The 27,637-nt window shown below is 48.2% G+C and overlaps 2 protein-coding genes across 2 annotated transcripts in view; one reads left to right on the forward strand and one right to left on the reverse strand.

Annotated features, from left to right (window-relative positions):
* LOC136590872 (zinc finger protein 420-like) overlaps positions 1-1,556 on the reverse strand; it is a 49,314-nt gene extending 47,758 nt beyond the window's left edge. The window contains exon 1 of the mRNA XM_066588404.1: positions 1,391-1,556. The gene's annotated coding sequence lies outside the window, so the exon portion shown is untranslated. The remainder of the gene's footprint in view (positions 1-1,390) is intronic.
* The window catches only part of LOC136590885 (zinc finger protein 157-like), a 261,800-nt gene that overhangs the window by 206,289 nt on the left and 27,874 nt on the right, over positions 1-27,637 (forward strand). The gene's annotated exons all lie outside the window — the stretch shown is intronic.

A 27,637-nucleotide genomic window follows, 5' to 3' on the forward strand; every position in this document is an offset into this window, starting at 1 on the left:
CCCTATACCATAGTGAAACGCGCCCCACACAACCCGGCCTCTGTATAAAGAATTGTTTTAGGATCTACCACACGGCCCTGAAATAGTAATGTTATTATTGCCCTGAGGTTTTACCCCGATGTACTCCGCACAGCTCGTACATAAACCACATGCCTAGTCCTTCCCTACTGAGCCCTGCGCCCTAACAACATCCACATATGGGGCATTTCCCTGTTGGGTAACATCATGGGGTACGTTTTCTCCTTCTGCCCCTGGTAAAAAATAATAATCTGGGCCTAAAGCTGAACATTACGGGAAAAATGGGAATTTTTCGTTCTCAACTCAAATTGTTAAAAAAAATTCCTCAAACACCTGTGGGTTCAAACCGCTCACTACACCCCTTAAAAAATTCCCTAAGAGGTCTGGTTTCCAAAATGGGGTCAGTTGTTGGGGGTCTCAAATGCACTGGCACCTCGGGGGCTGCAAACACTACATGGGGGCTGAAAATGATTCCAGCAAAATCTGCATTCATAAAGCCAAGCAGCGCTCCTTCCCTCCTGAGCCCGCCATGTGCCCATACAACAGGCTACGTCCACATATGGGGCATTTCTAAAAACTGCGGAACCTGGGCAATACATTCCAAGTTTTGTTTCTCTGCTAACTCCTGCTGTTTTATAGGAAAAAGAGGTTTTATATTGAAAATCTGTAGAAAAATGGAACGGTTCTAATTTTTGATGCACTTTCCTTTAATTCCTGTAAAACATCTAAAGGGTTAATAAACTTTCTAAATGCCATTTTGAATACTTTGAAGGGTGCAGATTTTAAAATAGGTCACTTCATGGGGGATTCTGATATACAGGCTCTTCAAATCCCCGTCAGAACTGGATTGGCCCTTAAAAACTTCAGATTTTGTAATTTGCTAGTAAATGTGGAAAATTACTGCTAAATTTATAGACTTTGTGGAGTCGGCAAAAAATAGCACTTAAACAATGATTGCAGAATAAGCAGGCCTACGGGAAATGTTACTTATAGCTGTGGTGGGGTTTGACTATCTGTCTTACAAAGAGAACAATTCAAAGTTTGAAAATTGTGAATTTTTCCAAATTTTCAGTAAATTTGGATTTTTTTTCCTAATAAAGGACAAAATTTACTGATACAATTTCTCCACTAACATAAAGTACAATAAGTCACAAAAAAACATCTCCGAATCACATCGATAAGTAAAAGCACTCAAGTTATTACCACATAAAGTGACAGACGTCAGATTTGAGAAATAAGGCTTGGTCCTTAAGCCCAAAATAAGCCGTGTCATTAAGGGGTTAAACACAACAGTCGGGGGTTAACTGACATGTGCCTGTGCAGGGAGGCCCAGCGCTGCTGACAGCAGCCAGTGAAGTGCCCAGCAACATACCTGGATAGGCACCTCTAGCAGCGGAGGGGCTCACCAACAGGAGGGAGAGCAGCCGACATCGGAGCCCTGCTCTCTGCCCTCAGCCCCGGCCATAGCAGGAAGTGAATCCACGCCCCCCTGCCTGAGTGAGGAGGGCAGCACACAGGCTCTGCGGGAAGGCAGACTACAGCGCAATACAGTAATGAAGCTGTAACCAGCAAAAGTGACTGATCAGTCAGCGGACACTGAAGCCACTGCTGAAAGTAGCACTGAACACCAGAGTGCAATCAGCGGGGAACTGTGAGAAGTTAACCCTGTGCCACCCAGCTCTGCCAGGCAGGGAGGCTGATCATACTACCACCCCATGCCAGAATAAGCCCACAGACATTGGACATCTGCATAGAGCCCTATTCCCTGCAGATAGAGGAGGAAGACTGCAGTAAAGACATAAGGTACAGCCCAAACCAGAACGGAGCACCATATGGAACGATATTTACTGCGGAGTGCCCAGAAACCCGCTTCATCTGGGCCACAACTGCCAACTCTTGAACATATACCCAAAATGCCATCGCTCCAAAGTCATACAGAGGAATCAGTGAGGCAGGAAACACAAGCCCATGACCCTAACATGCCAGCAGCACAACCAATAACGGACAAACTGCCCACATGCTCCTCTATGGACTTCCATCAATTGTGTCAGAAGTAGCCCGGCGCATAATGCCAGATATACAGAAAACTCTGGAACGGGCGCTGCAAGCATCTCTCATGTATATCCACGCTGAGCTGACATCACACTCCAAGCACAGGGGCGAGACGGAGCAATCCTTAAAGGGGCAGCGAAGCAAGGTGGAAACACTGCAACAAACGATGCAGGAGCAGGCGACTACTATCAGACCACGGCCAATAAACTGATGGAAAATAGATCCCGCAGAAAGAATGGAAGATTAGTCCGACTGCCCGAACCATCCGACAATCAGGTTTATTCACAAGAAGCGAGAAGGAGCTCCCAGAAGCGCCGGGCATGGAACATTACTGCAGGGGGAACGGGGGCACCGAGTGGGACCGGAATGGCAAACGACTAGAGGCCCTCCGAAAGAAAGAGCAGCGCAACAAAGGCCACGGCAAATAATAATGCCACTGCTGGACTTCAATGATAAAACGGCTCTTCTAAAAGCCTTTCGAAGCAGAGACCACCGATCTACATCAGAAATCATGAAATCCTGCTGTTTGAGGACTTCTCGGCAGAAGTAGCAAAAAAAAAGATGGGCCTTCAGCAATATCTGCACCATGCTATACAGAAAAAATACGTTTCCAACTACAATACCCAGCGCTCCTCAAAGTATTCCAGGATGACGGCACCTTCAAGATATACAGATCACCTGACTGGGGACATACCAGCACCAAGATGGTGTACCTCCACGACGGCCTACAAACAGCGCAGGAGAGAAGACCGCCAACAGTCAACCAAGACCGATGAACGCAGCGCGCTCCACTACACAGCAGTCACAAGAGACACGCACTCCCCCTGATGAGCGCTCTTCACCCACGTGCCAGACCTGAAGGAGTGAGTGTACAGCAATGCATACCCAACACCGGGACTTACTACATGTCAAGGACTGACACCACAGACTTAACCAGGAAACCCCGAACTCCAGGGGGAACATTCTCCCAAGTTATTTCATGCTTTAAACAGATTTTAAAATATTAGCATAATTAGGATGTGACAATTAAACAGCAGCCGAGGTAATCGCGGCACTACATGCTAGAACAAAGGAAGCCCCATAACTAATCCTAGGGGCATTGCTCTGAATATATAGTCTAGCTTATCTCCCTACCAGAACTGTATATGTGGCAGAGATGATTCAAGGCTCAGTATACAGGGAGTCAGATAACAGGTGGAGATTACCTGGAGCGCACGGCTGTTCGAGGGGTTCTGTTCTACTTTTATTTCTGTTACTAAGATATTGACCGAGAATTTCTCCACAGCGGCAGATAAAAAGTATTGTGTGTAAGTTTAGCATATCGCCCCTATCCCCCCCCCCCCCCACCCCTGCCCTTCCCCTTCACAAGTAGAGAGGGAAGCCACTTGAAGTACTAAACGTAGAGGTATCATCAAAGCAATAATACGCATAGAAAGGCGTAAGCGGTTAACAAATCGCACAAATGACGGTCGTGTCGTGGAACGTCAAGGGGCTAGGCTCCCCTCACAGAAGAAACTGCGCCCCGATATAGCCTTATTGCAGGACACATCTACTGGAAAAGGACTTCCACCGGTTGAGGAATAACTGGGTGGGTATGGTGATGGGATCCCCAGCGATAAACGGGAAAGGGGGAGTTATTACATGGATCAACAAACCTTTAAGGGTACGATAATGTCAGACAACAATGACCAGGAAGGCAGACGGTCTCATGTAATATTGGAGCAGGAAGGCAGCAAATATAACATCCATAACATCCATAACATCCATAACATCCATAACATCCATAACACCCATAACATCCATAACATCCATAACACCCATAACATCCATAACACCCATAACATCCATAACACCCATAACATCCATAACACCCATAACACCCATAACACCCATAACACCCATAACATCCATAACATCTCCGCACCAAATGGGGAAACAACTCTTTATTTAGAGGTCTGGAGCGATTAGTGTATAATGATTCTTACCAGCAAAACCTGATCTGTGGAGACATGAACACCGTGATGAATGTGCAGGAAGTCCGCAAGGGCCGGTCTACAGCCACACGGGGTAGAGACAAAGTATCACAATCATTTACACTAAACCCGGGCCTGTGCGATGCATGGAGACCCAACCATCCTGACAGCAGAGAAGATTCCTTCTACTCACATGCTCATCAGTCGTGGTCCCCGATCCATTACATATTAGTACCACAACACATGATCAGCAAAATACAAGAAACGGAGATATTAGAAATGGTCATCTCAGACTATGCGCCAATATTGATAACCCTGCAGGACGCATACCCAAAAGGCACAGACTATATATGGAGATTCCCATCCCACTTAACCCCATCAGCACTCCAAACATGGTGGCTAGATTATGTGACTAATAACGAAGAGCATATAACAAATCCCACACTGTTCTGGGAAACAGCGAAAGCCGTACTGCGAGGCAACGTAATGGGATATATGTCAAACCTGCGCAAAAGAATTAATGCTGAGTATGACACAGCCAGTCTAGAGCTACACAATGCCCACACAGCCTACAGTCACAAACACCACAAAACAAAGAAAAGTGGTATTTAGCCAAAGCGGACTGACTAGTGGCTAGAGAGAAAAGAGAGGACACAACAAGTATCTGCAGGCTGACCTATACAGACATGGCAATAAGGCGGGACGTTTGCAAAAGGCCAGTATACTCCAACAGACATCTCCTCTTTGAAGGACGGGAGAGGAAAGTTAGAGAACCACCCGAGACAGATAAACACAATACTGCAAGAATATTACATGGAAGTATACAAGGCCCCGTCAGAGGACAGAGAAGGGGATGGAATTCCTCAAAAAGCTGCCCCTGCCCTCTCTCAGCCCAGAACAACTGCAAACCTTAAATGAAAGCATAACAGCAGACGAAATTAAGAGAGCCATAACCTCTCCGGCAAATGGCAAAGCACCGGGTCCAGACGGTTACACCGGAGAATCTTATAAACACCCTAAAACTGAAATATCTCCCATTCTGGCATGTTTCTACAATCACATAATACAACCTGATCAATCAAAGATATCACACATACAATGGATCCTAAAACCGAATAAAGACCCCCAACTACCTGAGTCATATCGGCCAACATCACTAATAAACCAGGACATCCAAATACTATCCAAAGTCATGGCTGACCGACTCAGTAACTATATGACATCACTGGGGCTGACAGACTCAGTAACTATATGACATCACTGGGGCTGACAGACTCAGTAACTATATGACATCACTGGGGCTGACAGACTCAGCAACTATATGACATCACTGGGGCTGACAGACTCAGTAACTATATGACATCACTGGGGCTGACAGACTCAGTAACTATATGACATCACTGGGGCTGACAGACTCAGTCACTATATGACATCACTGGGGCTGACAGACTCAGTAACTATATGACATCACTGGGGCTGACAGACTCAGTAACTATATGACATCACTGGGGCTGACAGACTCAGTAACTATATGACATCACTGGGGCTGACAGACTCAGCAACTATATGACATCACTGGGGCTGACAGACTCAGTAACTATATGACATCACTGGGGCTGACAGACTCAGTAACTATATGACATCACTGGGGCTGACAGACTCAGTCACTATATGACATCACTGGGGCTGACAGACTCAGTAACTATATGACATCACTGGGGCTGACAGACTCAGTAACTATATGACATCACTGGGGCTGACAGACTCAGTCACTATATGACATCACTGGGGCTGACAGACTCAGTAACTATATGACATCACTGGGGCTGACAGACTCAGCAACTATATGACATCACTGGGGCTGACAGACTCAGCAACTATATGACATCACTGGGGATGACAGACTCAGCAACTATATGACATCACTGGGGCTGACAGACTCAGCAACTATATGACATCACTGGGGCTGACAGACTCAGTAACTATATGACATCACTGGGGCTGACAGACTCAGCAACTATATGACATCACTGGGGCTGACAGACTCAGCAACTATATGACATCACTGGGGCTGACAGACTCAGCAACTATATGACATCACTGGGGCTGACAGACTCAGCAACTATATGACATCACTGGGGCTGACAGACTCAGCAACTATATGACATCACTGGGGCTGACAGACTCAGTAACTATATGACATCACTGGGGCTGACAGACTCAGCAACTATATGACATCACTGGGGCTGACAGACTCAGCAACTATATGACATCACTGGGGCTGACAGACTCAGCAACTATATGACATCACTGGGGCTGACAGACTCAGTAACTATATGACATCACTAGGGCTGACAGACTCAGTAACTATATGACATCACTGGTGGGACCGGCACAGGTCGGGTTCATAAAGGGTTGGTCAGCAGTCACAAATACCCGCAAGGTTATGGCAACAGTAGACATAGCACAGCGTCGTAATACGCAGCCTCGGGCACAGAGCACAAAACACAACTCAATACTGCTATCACTAGACGCTGAAAAGCCTTCGATAACGAGAATTGGGCATGGCTAAACCCAGTGCTGAACAAGGCAAACATCAAAGGCCCTATCAGAAAATACAGTCTATACCAGAACCCCAAAGCTAGAATCCATACACCAGGCTTCATCTCAACACCCTTTGAGCTTCACAAGGGCACCAGGCAGGGCTGTCCATTATCACCCTTATTATTCGATCTAGCACTAGAACCACTTGTACAAAAGCTGGATGACCCTAGTCCATACGAAGGCATAAAAACTGGAGACCAAGAGCTTAAAATGACCCTATCTGCAGACGACATACTGTTATTTCTAGAAAAACCAGAACAACATTTAAAGACGCTGCTGAAAACCATAAACGATTTTGGAGACCTTTCCGGGTATCAAATTAACCCCTTAAAGAGCGAAATACTGGAGCTAGGCTCCCCCCGCCCACCAGAGTTATGGACATCAGTAGGCTGGCCAAACACTATAGTAAAACCATACATCACATACCTGGGGGTCCAAATAGGAAAAGCCCCAAGCTCTTTGTACACATTAAACTATATCCCATTATTTGATAAAATACAGAAGACCTGGAGCGTTGGATGCACCTCCCATGGTCCCTGCTGGGGCGATGTCACCTCATCAAAATGATGAGCTTCGCAAAACTTCAGTACCCAATGCAGACGATCCCATGACTGCTAAAGCATCAAGATGTGAAACTTGTAACCTCAGCGTTCACCCGTATCTTATGGGCGGGCAAGAAAGCACGGATATCATTACAAAGAATGATGATGGATAAAGAGGAAGGGGGAATGAGTTTCCCAAACATACGTAGCTATAACATAGCGTGTCTCACAAGACATATAGGGGATCGGATACAACAAACAGACGCATACTCCTGTAGGACAATAGAATCCTACCTAGCAGCTCCTTGGAGTCTAGTTGGGTGCCTACACACACCAATATCCAAATTACCGGGAGACACTAACAGATCGCAGCTGCTAAGAGACACCGTAGTCACCTGGAGAGAGTTAAGGAAGGAGTTTAACCTACCTCTTCTAATATCCAAGCACATGCCACTGATAGGACCCCCTGAATATCATAGGGGACTAGATGATAAGATCTTCAGAGATTGGAGTGCAAGCGGCCTGACAACAGCAGGGCAGTTCATGCATGAGGAAGAGCGGAGATGGCATACGCAGAAGGGAATCCATGGCAAATACAAGATCCCCGGCGCACAATCCCTACAAATCAAACAAACCCTTTCTGTAGAGACAAACTGATGAACTTAACCAGAGAAGCCAAACTAACAGACAACGGACACGCCAGACCAACAAACAATGGACACGCCAGACCAACAGACAATGGACACGCCAGACCAACAAACAATGGACACGCCAGACCAACAAACAATGGACACGCCAGACCAACAAACAATGGACACGCCAGACCAACAAACAATGGACACGCCAGACCAACAGACATTACCACCTTTCCTACATATTTTTCTCTTGGCAGCCAAATGGGCATTACTTAAGCACTGGTTGGTACAAACAATGCCGGATGTAATGGAGGTAGAGGCACAGCTCATACATGTAAAGGAGGTAGAGGCACGGCTCATACATGTAATAGAGGTAGAGGCACGGCTCATACATGTAATGGAGGTAGAGGCACAGCTCATACATGTAATGGAGGTAGAGGCACAACTCATACATGTAATGGAGGTAGAGGCACAGCTCATACATGTAATGGAGGTAGAGGCACAACTCATACATGTAATGGAGGTAGAGGCACAGCTCATACATGTAATGGAGGTAGAGGCACAGCTCATACATGTAATGGAGGTAGAGGCACAGCTCATACATGTAATGGAGGTAGAGGCACAGCTCATACATGTAATGGAGGTAGAAGCACAGCTCATACATGTAATGGAGGTAGAGGCACAGCTCATACATGTAATGGAGGTAGAGGCACAGCTCATACATGTAATGGAGGTAGAAGCACAGCTCATACATGTAATGGAGGTAGAAGCACAGCTCATACATGTAATGGAGGTAGAAGCACAGCTCATACATGTAATGGAGGTAGAGGCACAGCTCACACATGTAATGGAGGCAGAGGCACAGCTCACACATGTAATGGAGGTAGAGGCACAGCTCACACATGTAATGGAGTTAGAGGCACAGCTCACACATGTAATGGAGTTAGAGGCACAGCTCACACATGTAATGGAGTTAGAGGCACAGCTCACACATGTAATGGAGTTAGAGGCACAACTCACACATGTAATGGAGGTAGAAGCACAGCTCACACATGTAATGGAGGTAGAGGCACAGCTCACACATGTAATGGAGGTAGAAGCACAGCTCACACATGTAATGGAGGTAGAAGCACAGCTCACACATGTAATGGAGGTAGAAGCACAGCTCACACATGTAATGGAGGTAGAAGCACAGCTCACACATGTAATGGAGGTTGAGGCACAGCTCACACATGTAATGGAGGTAGAGGCACAGCTCACACATGTAATGGAGGTAGAAGCACAGCTCACACATGTAATGGAGGTAGAAGCACAACTGATACATGTAATGGAGGTAGAAGCACGGCTCATACATGTAATGGAGGTAGAAGCACGGCTCACACATGTAATGGAGGTAGAAGCACAGCTCACACATGTAATGGAGGTAGAAGCACAACTGATACATGTAATGGAGGTAGAAGCACGGCTCATACATGTAATGGAGGTAGAAGCACGGCTCATACATGTAATGGAGGTAGAAGCACAGCTCATACATGTAATGGAGGTAGAAGCACAGCTCATACATGTAATGGAGGTAGAAGCACAGCTCATACATGTAATGGAGGTAGAAGCACAGCTCACACATGTAATGAAGGTAGAAGCACAGCTCACACATGTAATGGAGGTAGAAGCACAGCTCACACATGTAATGGAGGTAGAAGCACAGCTCATACATGTAATGGAGGTAGAGGCACAGCTCACACATGTAATGGAGGTAGAAGCACAGCTCACACATGTAATGGAGGTAGAAGCACAACTCACACATGTAATGGAGGTAGAGGCACAGCTCATACATGTAATGGAGGTAGAAGCACAGCTCATACATGTAATGGAGGTAGTGGCACAGCTCATACATGTAATGGAGGTAGAGGCACAGCTCACACATGTAATGGAGGTAAAAGCACAGCTCATACATGTAATGGAGGTAGAGGCACAGCTCATACATGTAATGGAGGTAGAAGCACAGCTCATACATGTAATGGAGGTAGAGGCACAGCTCATACATGTAATGGAGGTAGAAGCACAGCTCATACATGTAACGACGCTAGAAAAAATAGATGTGGAGGAAATCTAGGAAAAAGGGGCAAAACACCATTTTTAAAAATGGACACATTTTCTGATATCCCATTTCTCAGATTCGGAGATCTCGGCTAGAGTCGCTCCTTTCAACACCAAATGGTATCTAATAGAGGAATTGAAAGGAACATTAGGAAGACCAGCGGGGCGAGAGAAGCCGATCTAACCAAAGAGAACCGACACATCTGCAAGAAAATCGCAAGGATCTGATAAACCACGACACGACGGAGGCAAACTGATATGATAGGTCATCAGCATTATCTCCCCTCCCCCAGGCCATCAGCATTATCTCCCACCCCCCCCAGACCATATTTTCCCCAATCAACTCTGCGCCCCCACAATAGTTTCAGAGAAAGAAAACCATTAAAGGGGTTGTCCCGCGGCAGCAAGTGGGGTTATACACTTCTGTATGGCCATATTAATGCACTTTGTAATATACATCGTGCATTAAATATGAGCCAGACAGAAGTTATATACTAAAGCTGCTTCTTTAGTCGCACGAACAGTCGCGCTTGCGCCCTGAAGGATTCCTCTTCTGTGTACCTCCGGGCTCACGAGCTGCGTCCTGGCTCCTCCCTCCTCTCCGCATCATCGTAGCTCCGCCTCCGTCAAGTGGTGCCGATCAGCCAATTAGGTGGCTGTAATCGGTAGTGGAACGCAAGACAGGAGAAGATAATCCACGGTGCACCATGGGAGAAGACCTGCGGTGCACCTTGGGAAAGGACGGGCGGCCATCTTTAAAAGAAGAAAAGAAGAAGCTGCCCGAACTGGGATGCAGGTAAGCGATTTTTTTTTTTTAAATAACAAAGGGATTGTTTTTAACGGGGCACAATGAGGGGGTATGCAGAAAAAAAAATTTGATTTCACCGCGGGACAACCCCTTTAATCTTTTTTTTTTCTTTAATTTTATTTGGAAATTCTTAGCTACATGAATATGTACAATACGAGTCTGCTGGTTTAATACAAACAGCTGATTTAGTCTCCATATGTTACACATGGTATATACTATGTAAAGCAACAAGCGTGATGCCAATGTCTGTACTATTTTTATTGAAAAATATGCAAAATCAACAAATAAAGTTTGAAGAACAATCCCTAAAAGAAGGAAGAATGGGAAGCAATTAGAGAGACCCGGATGGATGAACACAGAACTTGTACACATGTTAGAGGAAGAAACATATGTTTATCAAATGGAAAGAAGGGGGAATATCTAAAGAATATAATGGGGTCTGCAGAAACTGTAGGGCAAGGGTCAGAAAAGCTAAAGCTGATAATGAATTGAGGCTTGTAAGAGAGGCCAAAAGCAATAAAAAAGGATTTGGGGATCAAAAGCAAAAGAAAAGTCATAGATGCTATTGGATGCTTACAGGATGAAAATGGTGAATTGGTTAAGAATGATTCTGAGAAGGACGAACTTTTAAATTCCTATTTTGTATCTGTTTTCTCTCAGAAAGTAGATGTAACATCGGCTGATCTTGCCTGTGCTACTGGGGGAATAAAAGAATGCAGGCTATCTGTAAGCAGAGAGATGGTGAGGGAACACTTAGCTAATTTACATGAATTCAATTCTGAAGGTCCAGATGAATTACATCCTAGGATACTAAAGGAAGCAACGGAGGTAATTGCTGAACCACTCGCCATAATCTGTGAAAATCCCTGGAGAACAGGAGAAGTCCCAGAAGATTGGAAAAGGGCAAATGTTGTCCCTATCTTCAAAAAAGGGAAGAAGGTGGATCCAGGAAACTACAGGCCTGTGAGGCACACCAGAGGGTTGTTGGATATAGCCAGAGAAACCTGGGAGACCGAGTCTACTCCCTATAGGAGCGTCATAGAGCATGTGGCTCAGATGCAGGACCACATTAATACTGTAATTCCCAGTGTCAGGAAACACTTGCAGAGGGCACAGGAGGCCCAAAGCAGAGTGTACAATCGTTCTGCCAGGGTGAGAACTTTTAGTCCCGGTGACCGAGTTCTCATCTTGGTGCCTACTATAGAGAGTAAATTCCTCGCTAGATGGCAGGGTCCCTACGAAATCGTTGAGAAGGTAAGCGATGTAAACTATAGAGTTCATCAGCCGGGAAAAAGGAAGCCGTATCAGGTGTACCATGTAAATCTAATGAAACCCTGGAAGGATAGAGAGGCTTTGGCTACCTCAAGCATCAGGAGGGGTGGGCTGCAGTCCTCCCTGCCCGATGTTAGAGTAGGTGAGGCCCTCTCGGTGTGCCAATGGCAGGAGGCAAAAGAGTTCCTGCAAAGAAACAGAGACAAATTCTCTGACCTGCCCGGTCGTACACACGTCATAACACAGGATATCATAACTGAACCTGGGATGAAGGTAAACTTAAAACCGTATAGGATTCCAGAAGCCCGCAGGGAAGCAGTCTCTGCCGAGGTCAAGCCCCATTGTGTTAGTCCCCAAACCAGACGGGACCTGGAGGTTTTGTAATGATTTCAGGAAGGTAAACGAAATCTCCATATTTGATGCATATGCCATGCCCAGGGTGGATGAATTAATTGAGAGACTGGGTAATGCCAGATATATCACCACCCTTGACCTTACTTAAGGGTACGGGCAAATACCTCTGACTGACAAGGCCAAAGAGAAAACTGCCTTCTCAACCCCAGAGGGCCTGTCTCAGTACAAAGACATGCCGTTCGGTTTACATGGCGCCTGCTACCTTTCAAAGGTTAATGGATCGGATTTTGAGGTCTCACCGTAACGATTCTGCCGCGTACCTAGACGATGTCGTAGTCTATAGATGTCATGGATGCCATAAAGGGGGCGGATTTAACCTTAAACCCTGGAAAGTGTGCACTAGCCCTGAAGGAAGCCAAGTACCTTGGCTATGTTATTGGCCATGGCGTCATTAAACCCCAGGTGAACAAGGTAGAGGCCATACAGGCATGGCCTAGACCAGTGGTGGCAAACCTATGGCACGCGTGCCAGAGGTGGCATGTAGAGCCCTCCCTGCTGGCACGGAGAGCCATCGGCCGCTCACCACTAGTACCTGGAGGGGCCGCAGCTTCCCTGCAGCAGGAGACGGAGCGCCGCCGGCAGCAGGAGACGGAGCGCCGCCTGTAGCAGGAGACGGAGCGCCGGAGGCATGAGCACAGCCACTGCCAGCGGAGGCTGGAGAGAGCGGTGGTAGCAGCAGCTGGAGAGCAGGACAGAGCGACTTCAGCACAGACTGTGAGGCGGCTGGGGGGTGTGTCACTGGTACGCGGAGGGCCGCTGGAGGGGGGGGGGGATGTCGCTGGTACACAGTGAGCCGCTGGGGGGGTGTCGCTGGTACGCGGGGAGCCGCTGGGGGGATGTCGCTGGTACGCGGGGAGCCGCTGGGGGGTGTCGCTGGTACACAGTGAGCCGCTGGGGGGATGTCGCTGGTACGCGGGGAGCCGCTGGGGGGATGTCGCTGGTACGCAGGGAGCCGCTGGGGGGTGTTGCTGGTACGCGGGGGTCCACTGGGGGGTGTTGCTGGTACAAGGGGGCCCACTGGGGGGCGCTCGGGGTGTCGCTTGTATGTGGGGGGGCGCTGGTACGCGGGGGGCTGCTGGGGTGTCGCTGGTACGCTGTGGATGTCGCTGGTAGGTGGGGGGGTCGTCGCTGGTACGTGGGGGGGGGGTCGCTGGTACGCGGGGGGGCCGCTGGCGGGGGGGTGTCACTGGTACGCGGGGGGGGGCACTGAGGGGGTGTCACTAGTACGCGGAGGGCCGCTGGGGGGTGTCACTAATATGTGGTGCATGGGGGGGCTGTGGGGTGTCACTAGTACGCGGGGGGGGGCGCTGTGGGGTGTTACTAGTACGCGGGGGGGGGGGGGCTGTGGGGTGTCACTAGTACCACTGCGGTATGTTTACAGGTGGCGGAAATGGGCAGGGCTCTTTCACGATAGACGGGGTGCAGATTTTGACTGCTTTTTGGATGCAGAAACGCTGCAGAATTTTCCACATAAATTTCCTCTAAGGACATTCTGCAGTATTTCCGCATCCAAACAGCAGTCAAAATCTGCACCCAGTCTATTTTGAAGTAGCCCTGTCCTTTTTAGAACGACGGGGGTAAAATCATACGTGGTGATAAGCCCCGCCCCCTGACATGTTGGCACTTTGCAATAAACAAGTGGGTTTTGGGTTGCAGTTTGGGCACTCGGGCTCTAAAAGGTTCCATCACTGGCCTAGACCCTTAACAAAAAAACAGGTCAGAGCCTTTTAGGAATGCCCGGGTACTACCATAGGTTTGTGCCTTCATGGCAGCACCACTTACGGACTTGACGAAAGGGGGCAAGTCAGTAATGGTGGCATGGACAGCCAAGGCCGAGCAGGCCTTTCAAAATTTAAAGTCGGCCCTTTGCCAACAGCCAGCCTTGATAACGGCCGACTTTTCACAAGAGTTTGTTGTGCAGACGGATGCTTCTAGTGTAGGGCTGGGTGCGGTGTTGTCCCAGACCATAAATGGGGAAGAACATCCAGTATTGTATATAAGCGGGAAGCTATCTCCAGCGGAGAAGAATTACACTATTGTTGAACATGAATGTTTAGCAGTAAAATGGGCAATAGAAACATCGAGGTATTATCTCTTGGGGAGAGAGTTCACATTGGTGTCAGACCATGCCCCCCTGACCTGGAGGAAGCAAAATAAGGAAAAGAATGCGAGGGGGACCAGGTGGTTTCTTTCGCTTCAGAACTTCAAGTTCACCCTCGAGTATAGGCCAGGCAAGTCACAAGGTAACGCTGATGCCTTGTCTAGGGTGCATTGTCTGGTCACCAAAAAGGCCCAGCCCTCCGGTCTGAAGAAGAGGGGGGGATATGTAGGCAGGTAAACGGTGAAGTTGTTGATGGAGTATATCTCCCTCCGAGGCTCTTAGTCTGGACAGGGTGAAGATCCAGTCCATAGCTTCACCCTGGCTCTCAACTCAGCTGTGGGCACTGACCCCGTAACTGGGGCATAAAAGACTGCAGCTCCAGGGAGTGCCTGACAGCCTGAGGAGAGAGCAGCACCCTGCAGCCTGAACCCGAGCACCCTGCAGCCTGAACCCGAGCACCCTGCAGCCTGGACCCGAGCACCCTGCAGCCTGGACCCGAGCACCCTGCAGCCTGGACCCGAGCACACTGCAGCCTGGACCCGAGCACACTGCAGCCTGGACCCGAGCACACTTGTGGAGAGAATTTGTTTTTCAAGAAGAAGACTATCAGATTCCGTGTAGTAATCTGAGCCCAGGAGAAATTCAAATCAAACCACTTATGTGGTATCAAAAAATTTCTACTTTATTCTGAGGTGGACAAAGTATATATATCCTAAATGACATCACAGTAAAGATTATACCTCCAAAAATGGATAGAATATATGATAGGTTAAGATAAAAAATGATTAACATAAGTTACACCTTCTAGGGTGTATCTATTACATACAATGAGACCACTATGAATTCAGGAGAAAGGAATGCATGTAATACTTTACAGACCTACCCCCTGTAGTGTATAACTTCCTGTCTATAGATATGCATACATGGGGGGTCTAGTAGACTATCATCTTTCCTGAGAAGACATGGAGGCCTAAAGAAGGGTTATATTTAACCCTTTCACTACTCATACTAGTATCATGCTCTACAATGCAATATAGAATAATTAACTGATACATTGATCTACAATTTTCTTAACAACACTGCAGCCTGGACCCGAGCACACTGCAGCCTGGACCCGAGCACACTGCAGCCTGGACCCGAGCACCCTGCAGCCTGGACCCGAGCACCCTGCAGCCTGGACCCGAGCACCCTGCAGCCTGGACCCGAGCACCCTGCAGCCTGGACCCGAGCACCCTGCAGCCTGGACCCGAGCACCCTGCAGCCTGGACCCGAGCACCCTGCAGCCTGGACCCGAGCACCCTGCAGCCTGGACCCGAGCACCCTGCAGCCTGGACCCGAGCACCCTGCAGCCTGGACCCGAGCACCCTGCAGCCTGGACCCGAGCACCCTGCAGCCTGGACCCGAGCACCCTGCAGCCTGGACCCGAGCACCCTGTTCAGGCTGCAGGGTGCTCGGGTCCAGGCTGCAGGGTGCTCGGGTCCAGGCTGCAGGGTGCTCGGGTCCAGGCTGCAGGGTGCTCGGGTCCAGGCTGCAGGGTGCTCGGGTCCAGGCTGCAGGGTGCTCGGGTCCAGGCTGCCGGGTGCTCGGGTCCAGGCTGCCGGGTGCTCGGGTCCAGGCTGCCGGGTGCTCGGGTCCAGGCTGCCGGGTGCTGTCAGACACTGACTCCATGGAGCTGCAGTCTTTTATGCCCCAGTTACGGGGTCAGTGCCCACAGCTGAGCTGAGAGCCAGGGTGAAGCTATGGACTGGATCTCCGCCCTGTCCAGACTAAGAGCCTGGGAGGGAGATATACTCCATCCACAACTTCATCCTTTCCCTGCCTACATATACCCCCCCCTCTTCTCCAGACCGGAGGGCTGGGCCTTGTTGGTGACCAGACAATGCACCCTAGACAGGGCATCAGCATTACCTTGTGACTTGCCTGGCCCATTTTACTGCTAAACATTAATGTTCAACAATAGCGTAATTCTTCTCCGCAGGAGATAGCTTCCCGCTTAAATACAGTACTGGATGTTCTTCCCCATTTATGGACTGGGACAACACCGCACCCAGCCCTACACTAGAAGCATCCGTCTGCACAACAAACTCTTTTGAGAAGTCTGCCGTTATCAAGGCTGCCTGTCGCTAAATGAAGCCAGAGATAAATTATAAGGAAGGCTGCACGCAGGCCTAGCTGTGAACTATGCAGTTTGGATGGACATGAAGTCCCACAGGCCAAGCAGGCACATGCACTGGGTCACCGGTAGCCGTAAAAAGGAATTTTTGTTAAATCTCCTTATTTTACTCTGCAATGCAGCCTGAGGCTATGCAGTGTGTATTGCGCTTTCAATCTATGGGCGTCGGGCAGACCGTGAACGTCTGAGACAGCACACGTATAACAGAGCGTTGGAGAAAATGTGCGGTTTCTTGGCGTACACTTAGAGGCACACTGCAGTGAGGCGACGCGAAGTGCTGACAGAAAAATATTTCTTAATGAAGGCTGCACGCAGGCTAGGCTGTGCAATGCAGAGGTACTACAACTCCCAGCAACCATGGAGTTCAATGCACACGGTCGCAGGTTGCCCTAAGAAGAACCGTTGGGGTACTTGTAGACAGGATTCTACACTACCACTGTCCCTGCCTGACCAATAATGCCCCTATACTGAAGTACAGACTGCAGCCTGAGAACGCTACAGCCTGCATGCCCGATATACATAAAAAAAAAGTGCAAAACTGTGCACAGCAGCCACAACAGTAATGCACTAGGTGAGCTGTGGCCCTAAGAAGGGCCTGTGTGGTTCTTGAAGATGCTAACACTGTCCCTATAGCAGCAGCAGCACTGTCCCTGATCTCTCTTAGCGTGTGTCTGTGGCGAGCCGCGGGCGGTCCCACTTTATATACTCGGTGTTCACTTGATCTCGCCAGCCACTCACTGCAGGGGGGTGGGATAGGGCTGGAGCATCACAGGAGGAAGTTGTAATGCCTTCCCTGTGTTTCTATTGGCCAGAAAAGGGCGCAAATTTCTCAGGGAAGGAAATGTAATGGAGTCGAGTGCCGCGTGGTGCTCGCCTCGAGTAACGAGCATCTCGAACACCCTAATGCTCGGACCAGTGCGCTCGCTCATCTCTAGTTATAAATCCTAGTTTAATTGTTAATCCGGGTACACAGGCAGGTAGGAAGTATTAGGGGTTGATCCAGGGAACAGTCTGATTGCTAAAAGGGCTAATTGGCTTCTGCACTTGGGGTTTTTTGCCTTCCTCTGGATCAACAAAGCAGGAGGCTAAACAGGCTGGACTAGATGGATATTGTCTTCATTCAGCCTTACGAACTATGTTACTATCTCTGCCACATATACAGTTCTGGTAGGGAGATAAGCTAGACTATATATTCAGAGCAATGCCCCTAGTATTAGTTATTGGGCTTCCTTTGTTCTAGCATGTAGTGCCGCCATTACCTCGGCTGCTGTTTAATTCTCACATCCTAATTATGCTAATATTTTAAAATCTGTTTAAAGCATAAAATAACTTGGGAGAATGTTCCCCCTGGAGTTCGGGCTTTCCTGGTTAAAGGGGTTGTCCCGCGCCGAAACGTTTTTTTTTTTTTCAACCCCCCCCCCCCCCCCGTTCGGCGCGAGACAACCCCGATGCAGGGACCTAAAGAAAAATCCGCACAGCGCTTACCTGAATCCCCGCGCTCTGGTGACTTCTTACTTACCGGTTGAAGATGGCCGCCGGCATCTTCTCCCTCGGTGGACTGCAGGGCTTCTGTGCGGTCCATTGCCGATTCCAGCTTCCTGATGGGCTGGAATCGGCACGTGACGGGGCGGAGCTACACGGAGCCCCATTGAGAAAAGAAAAAGACCCGGACTGCGCAAGCGCGGCTAATTTGGCCATTAGACGGCGAAAATTAGTCGGCTCCATAGAAACGAGGACCCTAGCAACGGAGCAGGTAAGTGAAAAACTTCTTATAACTTCTGTATGGCTCATAATTAATGCACAATGTACATTACAAAGTGCATTAATATGGCCATACAGAAGTGTATAGACCCACTTGCTGCCGCGGGACAACCCCTTTAAGTCTGTGGTGTCAGTCCTTGACATGTAGTAAGTCCCGGTGTTGGGTATGCATTGTTGTACACTCACTCCTTCAGGTCTGGCACGTGGGTGAAGGGCGGTCATCAGGGGGAGTGCGTGTCTCTTGTGACTGCTGTGTAGTGGAGCGCGCTGCGTTCATCGGTCTTGGTTGACTGTTGGCGGTCTTCTCTCCTGCGCTGTTTGTAGGACGTCGTGGAGGTACACCATCTTGGTGCTGGTATGTCCCCAATCTGCTTCTGCTGATACAGGTGATCTGTATATCTTGAAGGTGCCGTCATCCTGGAATACTTTGAGGAGCGCTGGGTATTGTAGTTGGAAACATATTTTTTCTGTATAGCATGGTGCAGATATTGCTGAAGGCCCGTCTTTTTTTTGCTACTTCTGCTGAGAAGTCCTCAAACAGCAGGATTTCATGATTTCTGATGTAGATCGGTGGTCTCTGCTTCGAAAGGCTTTTAGAAGAGCCGTTTTATCACTGAAGTCCAGCAGTGGCATTATTATTTGCCGTGGCCTTTGTTGCGCTGCTCTTTCTCTCGGAGGGCCTCTAGTCGTTTGCCATTCCGGTCCCACTCTGCCCCCGTTCCCCCTGCAGTAATGTTCAATGCCCGGCGCTTCTGGGAGCTCCTTCTCGCTTCTTGTGAATAAACCTGATTGTCGGATGGTTCGGGCAGTCGGACTAATCTTCCATTGTTTCTGCGGGATCTATTTTCCATCCGTTTATTGGCCGTGGTCTGATAGTAGTCGCCTGCTCCTGCATCGTTTGTTGCAGTGTTTCCAGCTTCGCTGCCCCTTTAAGGATTGCTCCGTCTCGCCCCTGCGCTTGGAGTGTGATGTCAGCTCAGCGTGGATATACATGAGAGATGCTTGCAGCGCCTGTTCCAGAGTTTTCTGTATATCTGGCATTATGCGCCGGGCTACTTCTGACACAATTGATGGAAGTCCATAGAGGAGCATGTGGGCAGTTTGTCCGTTATTGGTTGTGCTGCTGGCATGTTAGGGTCATGGGCTTGTGTTTCCTGCATCACTGATTGCTCTGTATGACTTTGGAGCGATGGCATTTTGGGTATATGTTCAAGAGTTGGCAGTTGTGGCCCAGATGAAGCGGGTTTCTGGGCACTCCGCAGTAAATATCGTTCCATATGGTGCTCCGTTCTGGTTTGGGCTGTACCTTATGTCTTTACTGCAGTCTTCCTCCTCTATCTGCAGGGAATAGGGCTCTATGCAGATGTCCAATGTCTGTGGGCTTATTCTGGCATGGGGTGGTAGTATGATCAGCCTCCCTGCCTGGCAGTGCTGGGTGGTACAGGGTTAACTTCTCACAGTTCCCCGCTGATTGCACTCTGGTGTTCAGTGCTACTTTCAGCAGTGGCTTCAGTGTCCGCTGACTGATCAGTCACTTTTGCTGGTTACAGCTTCATTACTGTATTGCGCTGTAGTCTGCCTTCCCGCAGAGCCTGTGTGCTGCCCTCCTCACTCAGGCAGGGGGGCGTGGATTCACTTCCTGCTATGGCCGGGGCTGAGGGCAGAGAGCAGGGCTCCGATGTCGGCTGCTCTCCCTCCTGTTGGTGAGCCCCTCCGCTGCTAGAGGTGCCTATCCAGGTATGTTGCTGGGCACTTCACTGGCTGCTGTCAGCAGCGCTGGGCCTCCCTGCACAGGCACATGTCAGTTAACCCCCGACTGTTGTGTCTAAGTGGAGCTGGTGTGGGGAGGCTCCTGATGGCTCCACAGACTCTTTCAGCAGGCTGGGACGGGTCAGACGGGTGCCCACTATGTTTCTGGCCTGTTCCTGGTCTGTCAGCTGGATGCTGCTCCTTGTGTAGCTCTCTGAGGCCGGGTGTGCAGCAGGAGCTTACCTATCTGCAGCCCTCCATGCTAGCGCCAGAACAGGAAGTCCTTTTAGGAATTGGTAACGATTGTGCTCTGAGAATCTCATTCCACAATATTTCCCAACCTTCTTGGACATTTCTATCCTTAAGAACATCCGGCCATTGGATTCTTCCTCTTTCTGAGTTCATTGAAATCTGCCTTTCTGAAATCCAACCTTGAGGTCTGAGTCTTCTCAGGTCTTCCTCCCCTTGTTATCCAACATCCAAGGATATCATGATCACTGCCTCCTAAGGTCCTAGCCACCCTTACTTCCTCAACCATTCCCTCCCTGTTGGTAAGAATTAGGTCCAAGATAGCAGATCCCCTTGTTTTCTCTTCTACCTTCTGGAAGATAAAGTTGTCACCAAGAGCGAATAAGAATCTGTTGGATCCATTACTTTTACCTGAGAGATTCCCAACAAATGTGTGGATGGGGTCTGTTAGGCTGCCTGTCCACGGGCGTATCGATATCGAGCCACTGCCAGGGAGCAGGAGCCAGCTGACGGTTCTCCGCGCTAAGCCTATCTGACAGATGTTCTCCACACTGAGCCTATCCGCAGTATGCTGCGATTTGCCGCCAGAGAATTGAGAATCGCTATGATTCTCCGCTCATGGACAGGGGGTTGCACTTGCCATATGGAAAGCGTTCGCTGCGTTCCCCGCGGCCGGATTATCGCCGCGGGGAATGCAATGAAAATTCGCCTGTGGACAGGCAGCCTTACTCCTCTCCTTTCCTTCTGAATTTGATCTTTTCTTCTTCCTTTCCACTTCTAATAACGAGGTTCTCACATCTATTAATTAGCTGTATATTTTTACCTATCACTTCCCTTCCCATGTTGCTCTAGTTGCAGCTCTCCTAATGAGTGAAGCGAGGCGCCCACCTTGAGTGTCTGTATGTGTGTGTTGTAAGCGGGATCCACAACAGGTATATATATATATATATATATATATATATATATATATATAGTAAGCGGGATCCACAACGGGTGTGTATATATATATATATATATATATATATATATATATATATATATATATATATATATATATATATATATATATATATATATAGTAAGCGGGATCCACAACAGGTATGTTCCCGCTGTAGGCAGTCCGGCGGCAGCAGAGGCCGCTGATGGTAAAGCAGGGGGGTTTATGGCCAAACTCTCAGTCATAAACAAACACAGGCTTTCTCCAGCCATATAATGTCCATAATTCTCCCCCAACCCTCTCCTCAGGGTTTAGCTTCCCTCTGCTCTCCAGGTTCTCTTCACCCAGCTTTCCCTGGACTCTGCACACAGTCTGTCCTCTCTCTGGTCTGGCTGAACACTCTGCCACAATCTCTCTCTTACTGAGCTTTTCCTGCTCCTTTTCCAGTTATGTTTCAGCTGTGTGATCTGGATTATGATTTTCTCCAGCAGGCTTTTGGGGTATTTTGTCGCTTTCCTAATTGTATCGTGTGCACACATCATCGTGGAGCAAATTAGACACAAGCTATCAGCCTCATATCCAAAATGGCTCTCTGCCCAGAAACAGCCAGACAGGGCCTTTTATTGTACAGACACACAATGGGCGTGCAACAGGTTACATCAGTAACATATAGGATTCTCATTTGTCGGATCATATAGAATCCCCCGCCTCCCCTTCTCCCCACCTCTCTCAAGTAGAAGCCTTTGTCTTTAACATGTGTCCAAATCTGAAAGTGAAAGTAGATATCCCTTTGTTCAAGAAGATTCTGTGTGTGGGGGATGGGGAGGACTGGGAAAACACTCAAGCAATAACATATAACACTGTGATTTAACTCTTTCCTTATGCAGCAGAGTTCCACATTAGGCTGAAGTCATTACAATAGCATAATACATTTGGGTTATACAAAGCGATAGACATTTTATAAATAATCATCATGTCTATCACAATCCCCCCTTAAAATGTCTATCCTCTAATTCTTTATCTAATTTTCACAGTCTTCTGCGCATGAGCCTATAACTGGAGCGCGTTGAAGGTTCGTTTTAGGGTCTTCAAGGGGGTGTAGGACTTGTCCACTCCTTCTGGGGATGCATCCAGCAAACTCATGGTGGGAGCGGCTTTTCCAGCATCAGTTTCACAGGTCTCTCTGACACAGGGGATAACACAGCAGACTAGAACAGAAAAGATAACCATCAGTTCACATACAACAGCGACGCCCGTCTGTGCCAGGATCCTTTACCACCCGCTCATCCATGGCGAGTGCTGGTCCCAAAAGTTAGCTCTTTTTAGTTAGTGCGGTCAGCTTCTTAATGGCAACTGCGTCTTTACCCGCGGGTCACGTGTCGTCTAGGATGTAGGTATGACAAGTCTCCCCTATCATCTTTCAGACACTCCCCTTTTTAGCTAAAGTCGTCTCTAAGGCCATTCTATTTTTAAAAAAAGTCATAGTCGAGGTAGGTCCTATTGGTCGACTAGTCCCTATAAGGCGTCTCTAGTATAATTTATAAACCACTGCTAATTATAATAAACATAATTAATCCAGTCAACATTTATTTACCCTAATGATCAGGAAAGTGGACTCGAATCTAGTTTTAACTTGGTCTCTAATTTTTAAAACTTGTCAGGTACCCCCCTTGGCTATCCTATGACGTCAATGTACACGTGTAGATCAAAACTACCACCAGGGGTCTCTCTTCTCGCTCTAGCATAATGTTACAATACTAGTAGCGTACACAGGTACGCACGGCGTGGGACTCCCTAATCTTCACCCACACCAGTGTCCCTCCTGGAGATAGTCCTAATGGTGAACACGTCCAAGTCGCCTCACCCTTGCGTCAGGGTTTTCCCACTGCCCGTAAGTCCCTACTCCTAGGAGGGGGGGATCCCTACCTCACCTCAGAGGGAGGCCATGGATTCCCTGGGCTCATTTCCGGGCATCCATACCCTCTATCTGTACAAGTTAACACCCCACAGGGTGTGCCCTCGCCGGAACCTAAGGTCTTCTGCACTATCCCTAGGCAAATGGGAATTCCACTGACAGTCCATCTTAGGAGATCGGGGCAGGCGCAGTACTAGTACATTTCTCCTTTTTCTTTGGTAGCGCATGTGGTTGGCATTATCGGAACTGGCTCTTCATCTTTTTCAAACAAGGGAAACGTTGGTGTCTGACAGGATGTGGAGGAGCATAAGGGCTTTACTAAGGCACACTCCCCTGTCCAATTACCCTCCAGGCGGGTCCTCTACCTCATGTCTCCACAAAGCCAGTAAACGTCTCCTAAGGACTGGACCTGATTCTGCATCTATTCCCCTCCTATCATACTGTAGGAGGAGCAATACCCGTTGGTGAGTTCCCCAAAAATCTCCCTCCACCCTGCCTATTTGCCTGGCAGGTGTAGTTTCCAGGGTAGTCAGTAATACTCTCTCCGGTGCAAAACACTTAAGTAGTTATAGAGTATTCCTTCTTCCATTTCTCACGGACAGTGAAATTAGCGGAAATGTTCGTGAAGAGACTAATAAACCACTCTTCAGCATCTACAGGGAGATTTAGGGGGACCATCCCCGAGTGTAGTCGGGCACTACCGCACACGCAACAGTTAGACTTGTTGCTCCTGTTAGCATTGTACCTCATCAACTCCAACCAGAGATTCTGGTCAGAGTAGCCAGTCGCTACTGTCAAGGTGTCCTCAAAGGTAGGGTCGGCTATGATCATCATGTTCGTCAAGGTCTTTATCTTACGGCGGAGGGGGTTAATTATGGGCACGGGACTAAGTGAAGGCTTCCATTCGGCTGCATCTACCATATCCCTTATTTTAAACTTCCCTAAGGGATCTATCCTCCCGTACCGGTATGTCCCCAGACTATAAGTCTCCCCCGTCCCCCGGGCTTGGATCTCCCATGGTTAGTGTAACAACCGCATTAAAACCAAGCAGCATACTAAGTTCAGCCTTCCAATACCTGCTGTCCTTATTATTCTCAAGGAGGGTTATACGACTAATTAGGGATTTCCCGCTCCTATTTTTCTTATTTAAGGCACTTCGCGGTTTATAGGACTAGTCTATTTCTGTGTTCCATCCCACTAATCCTCAATAACGGCAGTCTTCTCCCCAGACGTTATCAGTGGCGCAAACATATTGTATTCCCCGGGTATATAAGTCATATAACCAGCTGGACAGGGCTAAATCTGGCCTGCGGTGGGATCTTGCGCCTAGACACGGGACCACAGTACAATAGTCGAAGGAATATGCGGCTACTTGAGCATTGGACGAGTTATACTAGAAGGTAACCATACCCCCATATTCTTCCGACTAAGGATTCCAGTTGCTACCTTCCTCTCTCACTAGCTCTAACCAGAATAATGTCTTTGGCACAACTAAGACTGGTCTCCCGGATCTGAAGCTTTCTTACAGTATGAAGCGTTGATCCATGTAAGTCTTTCGGCTAGTTTCACAGCTGTGGCAGTAGTCAGAAGCACCTGGTAGGGGCCATCAAATCGGGGCTCAGGAGGGTGCTTCCTGGGGAACTTCTTGATGCACACCCAATCCCCAGGCTGCAAGATATGTGTCCCAGTGTCTGCCTCTGAGTCTGGAAGAGAACACCTGTGCATAGGCTTTGGTTAGTTCTTTAACAACGGAAATCACATACTCAGTCAACACATCAGATTGTAATTGTAACTACTGAGGATAGTAACGACCTAGTCTTGGGGCTAGCCCAAACAATCTCGTAGGGAGATAATGTATAATCCCCCCTGGGTTCATATCTAACACTGTATAAGGCTATTGGATGACAGTCTTTCCAAAGTGGCGTCATTTTTAAGTATCTTACTTTTAGCGTGCCACTACGTCTCTCCACCTTTCCACTACACTAAAGGTGGTACAGTATGTAAAAGGCCTGGGATACACCCAGAGCAGACATGACATGTTACATTCACCTGCGAAGTTTATACCTCTGTCTGACTCTGAATCACCTCTGGTACCCCATATTCACAGTTTACCTCGTTCATGAGCTTCTTTGCGGTTACCTACTTGTTTACCTTGGTAACAGGGTCGGCCTCCAACCTGCAAAGACATCAACAACAACAAGCACGTATTCATACTTCCCAACAAGTGGGAGCTGAACGTAGTCAATTTGCAATCCCTGAAATGGGTAGAGTGGTCCCGGCAAGTGTGGTGTGGCAAATTTACTTCTGCCCTGACTTACCCATGGCATAGATCATGCTAAACCGGACAAATGGTGCAGCAGCTACAGAGAATCTAGAAGTCGCCCAACCTCTTTCAAGCGTCGTCGTCATTACTGCTTTACTAGGTGGGTCTTTCCATCCATCAGCTGGGCCATCATGGGATACAGGAACTGTGGTGGGCAAGTGCTGTTGACTGTTCACCACACGCTGTCCTGTTTCTGCTGCTCCCATATTAGTCCATTTATTCTTTCCTTCCTTGCTGGCTGGTAACTGTAAAAGTCTTTAGCATATCAAAGTCCAAATTTTTGTCAATGTCCAAAGTTTTTTTTTACCACTGACTCATGCTGTCAGTATCTTTCTTCTTTCTTCCACGGCTTGAGGGCCGCTGCCTTTGCTGCGCTGTCAGCGAGGGTGTCGTCTCTCGCCTCTCCAGTGTAGGAATCGGTGCGAACTCTCAACTTTGTCAGGTAGAAGTAGGGCCTCCATGCGACTCTGTACCGCTGCACCATTCTCAATTGGTTGTCCTGCTAAGGTAAAAAAACTGTCTGGCCTTCCATATTGGGCCGTAATCATGAGCTATGCCAAATGCATACCAGGAGTCAGTGTAAAGGATTGCCGGTCTTACCTCTCGCCACTCTACTCGCCTCAGTGAGGGCCTTCAATTCCGCTTATTGTACTGTGACATGCGGAGGCAGAGCTCTTCTAGGACATCTTGTTGTGTGACCACTGCATATCCGATGTGGAGTCATCAATCCTCACCCTGGTACCATCTGCAAAAAGCTCAACATATGCATTATCAACAGGGGTCCTGGTAACTGTTTGCATATCTGCAGTTTCTTACTGAATTAGTACTAAATAATCGTGCTGATGTTCTATTTCACATGGCTCGGAATCTTGTAGCACAAAATCATTTATTTTTTATTTTTTTTTAAAACCCAATAGCTGATCTACAACACCTAGATCATCTATGACCCAGATCACCTATGCCTCCCCCCTTTTGAACCGCAATACTCAATGGAAAAAGAGTCATTGCGTTCAAACTAGTAAACCAAGAGGCACAAAAACAAGCACTTTGTAGGTCAAGGTGACATTGTATGCAGCGAAGTCTGAGCAAAAATCTCCTTAAAAAAAAATTTTTTTTTTATTTCAGGTCGCAGTTAGCATTTTTTAACACAAGGGGGCGCAACACAAGTAAAATTTTACGTCACCCAGTGTAATAGTATTTCAGGGTATGGCCAGCGTTTAGCTTTTACTCTCCTGTCGGAATATAATTATAGCTTCAGTGTAGACTGACACTAGAATATACAAAAGACTTAAAAAAAACTAAAGAATACGGATGAATTAACATCCTACTCTGGGCAATTCAGTCCCTCTTTCTTCACATAAAAAGTAAAATTAATTCACCAAATTGCATGAAAAAGTTTGCTGGGTGACTATAGGGAAATTATTCCATCTGTAGGAGCCTTCCATAACATCATCTGTCTGAGTATCCATTGGAGAAGCGGGCAGTGGAAAACAGAGCCCCTGGGAACATGAGAGAGCGTCCCCTGTCATGTATTCCCGGCCTCTGCCCCCCATGCATCAACTCCAATCTTCCATGCACTATAAACCAGCTTAGTCATCTACTATGTCCCAAGCTGCATCTCCACAAAGGTTTGTTTCCCTGAACTTATCACACATCCAAAGTGGCCACATCTTGGAGCGTAACAAAGTCTGGCCAAACAAAACCTTACTTCAGACAATCATGATGTTAGCACTGGATACAGTGGCATTGGGGAATATAGGCCTCCCAAATGCAGCAAAATGACCGCCAGAGGCAGAAAGGGGCGGGGCTACAAATCTCCCAAGTGAGGCAAAATGGCTGCCGGAGGAACGGGCGGGGCCAGGGGCAGCAGCACTTCCAGGTGAGGCAAGATGGCTGCTGGAGGAGGAAGGGGCGGGGCCAGGTCCTGCCCCGGATGGGGAGGGACCGGAAGTAACATCACACACCCTGAAAGTGAGCACATGGGGGGAAGTAACTTCAGGGTGGGGGCAGGCCT

The sequence above is a fragment of the Eleutherodactylus coqui genome, chromosome 1 (assembly GCF_035609145.1).
Source record: "Eleutherodactylus coqui strain aEleCoq1 chromosome 1, aEleCoq1.hap1, whole genome shotgun sequence".
NCBI classification, from domain to species: Eukaryota; Metazoa; Chordata; class Amphibia; order Anura; family Eleutherodactylidae; genus Eleutherodactylus; species Eleutherodactylus coqui.